The sequence below is a fragment of the Trichechus manatus genome, unplaced genomic scaffold (genome assembly GCF_000243295.1).
Source record: "Trichechus manatus latirostris isolate Lorelei unplaced genomic scaffold, TriManLat1.0 scaffold00241, whole genome shotgun sequence".
Taxonomy (NCBI): domain Eukaryota; kingdom Metazoa; phylum Chordata; class Mammalia; order Sirenia; family Trichechidae; genus Trichechus; species Trichechus manatus.
Genome location: NW_004444177.1, coordinates 2,025,377 through 2,031,376, shown reverse-complemented (window position 1 = coordinate 2,031,376; position 6,000 = coordinate 2,025,377).

The window sequence follows — 6,000 nt, the reverse complement described above, 5'->3', positions numbered from 1 at the left end:
AGTCACAGGTAAAGGGGTTAGAACATCAGCATATCTTTTGGTGGGATGTAATGTAATCCATAACAATGAGTAATGAGTCAAGGAGGCAGCAATCAAAGTCACCTTTCAAAAACATAACATAACATTTAGATTTGGCTTTCAAAAATTGAAATTGCAGTCTATAAAATAATTTTGGAGAATTGACATTTTTATAATATTGAGTTTTCTTATCCGTGGCCATGTATTTTAGACCTATTTATTGCCTTTCAGTAAAGTTTTAGAATTTGTTCCAAAAAGATCTTGCACATACTTTGTTTGATTCATTTCAAAGTGTCTCGTAATTTTTAACACTATTGAAATGGCAACTTTGTTAAATCTGTTTTCTAACTGATGGTGGGTGGAAATGAAAAATTTGATTACAAATCCAGCATTTTTTAAACCCTCTATCGCTTATAAATGTGTCTCTAAAATCATTGTCATTTTCCCGTAAATAATCATATCTTTTGTAAAAAAAGGAAAATTTACATCTTTCTTCCATGTCTTTTTAGTTTTTATTTTTCCACACTTATTTCATTATCAATATCCTCCAGTACAATAAAGGTACTTATACCAGATAGCTCTGTTTTTGTTCCACTTTTTTAACACTTTAAAATGTCAGTTTTAATTGTGATGTTTGCTGTGTCTTCCTTCTCCTATGAAGACCTCCCCTACGTTTTTTTTTAAATCAGAAATTAATGTCAGATTTCATTACAAGTGATTACTTCATCTGTCAAAATGATTGTTTTTTGTGTATTTAACTTGTTGATTCAGTGACTTTTATTAATATATTTTTTAGTATTATGCCAATATTGATTCCCTAAGTTTAGTCAGAATGTATTACCCTTTCTATACATTGCAGTTTGGGTCTAATATTATTTTAATTAGGATATTTACATATAGGCCATAATTTTTATTCTTATGTTGGATTTTCTTGATATTGGATTTAATATTTGATATTTGAAATCTGATATTGGATTTTTGAAGATGAATGCTACATTTACTCCATAAAATGCGATATGAGTGGTTTCTTCTATTTCTATTTTCTTGAAGAATTTGTCTAAAATAAGAATTCTCTTTTCCTTGAATTTTTGTGACTTCTTGGCTGAACTTGGGGTTTTCTATATGGAGATATTTTCAATTAATGGTTTAATCTTTTATGTAGGTCTATGACTATTTATACTTTCCATGGTTTGTTGCTAATTTATGTTTTTCTATGATTTTCCAGTCTGTCCACATTTTGAAATTTTGTAATTAGGTGTGTGGTAAACTGAGTGCTTTTGGGGCTTCTCACTAAGCTTAGTCATCTGATGGGTATTCCTGCTTTAGGTAGTATTTTCACTCTGGAACATCCAAATCCCTGAGCATTTTAATCCCTTCTTCTACCCACTGCCATGGCAGACCTGGCACTGACATCCACCTAGTGTGTGTCATCACTTTCTCTAAGACTTCAAGAGCCATTTTAGCCATTCTAGGGTCTTTTCTGGTATTAAATCCTAAATCAGAAGGTTTCTATATGGAAAAACTCTCCCTTATCCAACTATGTGTTCTGTCACCCACATTTGATCCAGTACTCTTAGCACACAGTCCTACAGATCTTCTCCTTCCTCCTGGTACATGTGGGTTAGGGACTGCAGTTCCTTTGAGATATAATCCTTCTCCTCTCTTAGCAAGTGTAGAAGTCCACTAGCCAGCTTATGTTGTGACTTGACCTTAGTCATTATTCTGGTGGCCCAAAGGAGCTGTGGGTGTAGATATTGAAAGAGGAGGACAGTTACACCTCAAGGCAGAGGTTTTGCATTATTTTTAAACATGCTGGGAGCACTAGACTTTAACAAGAAGGAATGGGCCACTTCTGCAGACTCAGGAGGTTCAGAGGTGATTTCAGATTTTGGGGTCATCAACCCAAAAATCATTATTCCATATCAAATGGAATCTTTGTGTTATGTTTGGCCTACACTGTAAGAGCATTCATAGTGGGGAAGGCCAACAAGAAGTCTGTGAAGTTGACTGTCACCCACACACTTGGCCAAAATGGTAAATCAAAAGCAGTATTTCATTCTAGGAGGAATGGCAGAGATATGTGCCACCTGCAAAGACTTAAAGAATAGTGGTCCCATCATATTTTTAGTTATTTCACTTACTTACCGCCTGGTGTGGATTTAATTGTTGTCCCCTAAAAAAGATATGTTGAAGTTCTAACCTTTTTACCTGTGAAAGTGACCTTGTTTGGAAATAGGATACTTCTTTAAAGAAGATAATATAATACCTGGTAGGTTTCTCTGGGTTCTGGAGGTAGATATTTCACACTTGGGAATCCTGTTCCAAATTATATACTGGGTGACATGAAACCTGACAAGTTTGAATGATACTCAGAGTATGCAAGGTTTGGGCCCCATTGCATGCGACCTTGCTGCTTTTTCCACCTGACCCAGCAAACCCTTTATCATTAGAGGTATCAATGGTGGAAAAATATATCTAATGGTGTTTACGGCAAGCCCTAAAAGGAAAAACCCAATGTATACCTCAAGGTTTCTGGGACAAGTCAATTCTATCTGAAGTGAAAAATATAAAATACCCAAACAGTAACTCCTTGAATGCTACTGTGTCCTGATAGACACAGAGCACATAGTCACAGGACATGAATTATTCCATGTGGCCAGAACTACACTTCCTAAAATAGATTCTGTCAGATCTACCAAGTCACAATGTCAACTCAGCAGAAATCTATTGTAAGATGGATGTAGGGTATCTGGTATCCAACAAAAATAGAACCAGAGAGCACAAGTAAATTTCAATAGCAAGTGGACCAGCCTCCCATGAAATCCACCATTCTTGCACTGGTACTTTTTCCTCAGCTCATACATGTGACCATATGGGTCTAACTTTGGTGGCAAACGGGTTCTCATCCTGACAAAGGGGGCAAAAAGGTGAAGCATGATTCATGGATGGGTCAGACTAGTATATAACTGAAAGCCAAAAATGGAGCAGTACTGCACTACAGTCCCATTCAGGGTGTCCCTGAAATACGGTAATGAAGGAGAAACCCCTCAATGGGTAAAACATTAGGAAATGGATCCACAATGTTTGTCCTGAGGTAAGGATATATGGATTCATGAGCACTGGTTAATGACTTGGCAGTTGGGTTATAGTACCTGGTGAAGATAAGGTTTAAAAATTGAATAATGAAGGTCTGGGATAAAGACAGATAGAAATTAGTGCTTCCTTCAAAAGTTAGAAATAGAAAGTCCATAAGATCTAGCAATCCCACTCCTTGGAATATATCCTAGAGAAATAAGAACTGTCACACAAGTAAATATATGCACACCCATGTTCATTGCAGCACTGTTCACAATAGCAAAAAGATGGAAACAACCTAGGTGTCCATCAACAAGACAAATGAATAAAAAAATTATGGTACATACACACAATGGAATACCACACAAAGATAAAAAAACAGTAATGAATTCATGAAACATCTCACAATATGGATGAATCTGGAGGGCATTATGCTGAGTGAAATTAGTCAGTCGCAAAAGGACAAATATTGTATGAGACCATTATTATAAGAACTCAAGAAAAGGTTTAAACACAGAGGAAAACATTCTTTGATGGTTACGAGGGTGGGGAGGGAGGGAGAGGGGAATTCACGAAGTATATAATAGACAAGAATCATCTTAGGTGAAGGGAAGGACAACACACAATACAGGGGATGTCAGCACAACTGGACTAAATGAAAAGCTAAGAAGTTTCCTGAACACAACCAAACACTTCAAGGGACACAGTAGCTGGGGCTGGGGGCTGGGGACCATGGTTTTGGGGGACATCTAGGTCAACTGGCATAACAAGGTTTAGTTAGAAATTGTTCTGCATCCTACTTTGGTGAGTGGTGTCTGGGGTCTTAAAAGCTTACAGCTATCTAAGATGCATCAATTGGTCCCCACCCACCTGGAGCAAAGGAGAATGTGAAACACCAAAGACACAAGGAAAATATTAGCCCAAGAGACAAAAGGGCCACATAAACCAGAGACTCCATCAGTCTAAGACCAGAAGAACCAGATGGTACCCAGCTACCAGCCATGATTGCCCTGACAGGGAACACAACAGAGAGTCCCTGATATAGCCAGAGAAATGTGCGGAGCAGAACACAAATTCACGTAAAAAGACCAGACTTAATGGTCTGACTGAGACAGGAGAAACCCCCAAAGCTATGGCCCCTGGAGGCTGTGTTAACCCAGAACTGAAACCATTCCCAAAGCCCACTCTGCAGACAAAGATTAGATTGGACTATAAAACATAAAATAATATTCATGAAGAGTGTGCTTCTTAGTTCATGCAGATACATGAGACTAAAAGGGCGGCTCCTGTCTGGAGGCAGGATGAGAAGCCAGGAAGGGACAGAAGCTGGTTGGATGGACACAGGGAACCTGAGGTGGAAAGCGAGCATATGCTGTCACATTTTAGGGATTGCAACTACTTTCACATAACTATATGTGTATAAATTTTTGTATGAAAAATTAACTTGAGCTGTAAATTTTCACCTAAAGCACAATTAAAAAAAAAAAAAAAAAAGATTACAGCCAAGAAAACCCTATGGAGCAGTTCTACTCTGTAACACAGCGTTGCCATAAGTCAGATTGGACTTTATGGCAATTTACAAAAACGACAGCATTTGAGAAATAGGTGGACATAAATTTACCTTTATTTACAATGAACTTCACCTCAAAGGCATATTGTCTAACATGTATTTAGCAAGCAAGATTTAAAAATATTTTTATTTCATTCTTATCTCATCCTTTTAAATTTTCTACTTCTGAATATATTTTACAATGTATATAATACACTTGCACAGCAGTTCAGATGTATAATTTATAAATACATAAATAAATATATAAATATTGTGGGTACCTCAAAAAAAAAAAAAAAAAGATGTAAAATTCTCGCCTGAGCCCAGAAGAACTAGATGGTGACCAGCTACCACCACCAACCTCTCTGACAAAGATCACAATAGAGGGATCAGGACAGAGCGGGAGAAAAACGTAGAACAAAATTCAAATTTGCAAAAAAATACCAGACTTTCCGGTCTGATAGAGACTGGAGGAACCCCTGAGACTATGGCCCCTGTAAAACAAACAAAAACGCAAGTGAGGAATGTCCTTAGTTCAATCAAGTATAGGAGACCGAAAGGGCAACACCTGCCCAAAAGCAAAGACAAGAAGGAAAACTGGATGCATGGATACTGCGAACCCAGGATTAAAAAGGGAAAGGGGGAGAGTGCTGACCCTTTGTGACGATTGCCACTAATGTCACAAAACAATTTGTGTACAAAATTTTTAAATGAAAAACTAAGTTGCATGGTAAATTTTCACCTAAAACACGATAAAATTTTAAAAAAGAGAGAAAAGAAAGACCTTGTGACTTGTTCAAGGTCATGCAACTGAGTGGGATGAGATTCATCAGAACCTAGGTCTTCTTACAACTAATCTAATATTCTTCTCTATTTCCACAGGAGACCATAGGACCAGAGATACATGATTCAACGGCATATTAAATTGATGATTCACGGTAAGTAGGAAGCACAGAAAGATTAGATTACTAGTGGTGTATGTTTCTTTGTAATGACAATATTTTATGTAACCTTAGGGAGTATTTTAGGTTGAGTTTCCCCAGAATAGGCCCTCATACAAGGATTGGAGTGTCGGTAGTTTATATGGCAGCAAGTCATAGAGAACAAGCCTAGGTGAGTCAGGAATAGGGACAAAAAAGGGAAGAAACCAATTAAGGGTGACTATAGAGGTTATTGGTGATTCAGTGGAAGAATTCTCACCTGGGAGACCCATGTTCAATTCTCGCCTCTTGAGGAGCCAACACCAATCTGTCAGTTGAGACTGGTGTGTTGCTATAGTGATAAACAGATTTTAGCAAAGTTTCATACTAAGAAGGATTTGGAAGAAAGACCTGGTGATCTACTTCCAAAAATGAAAA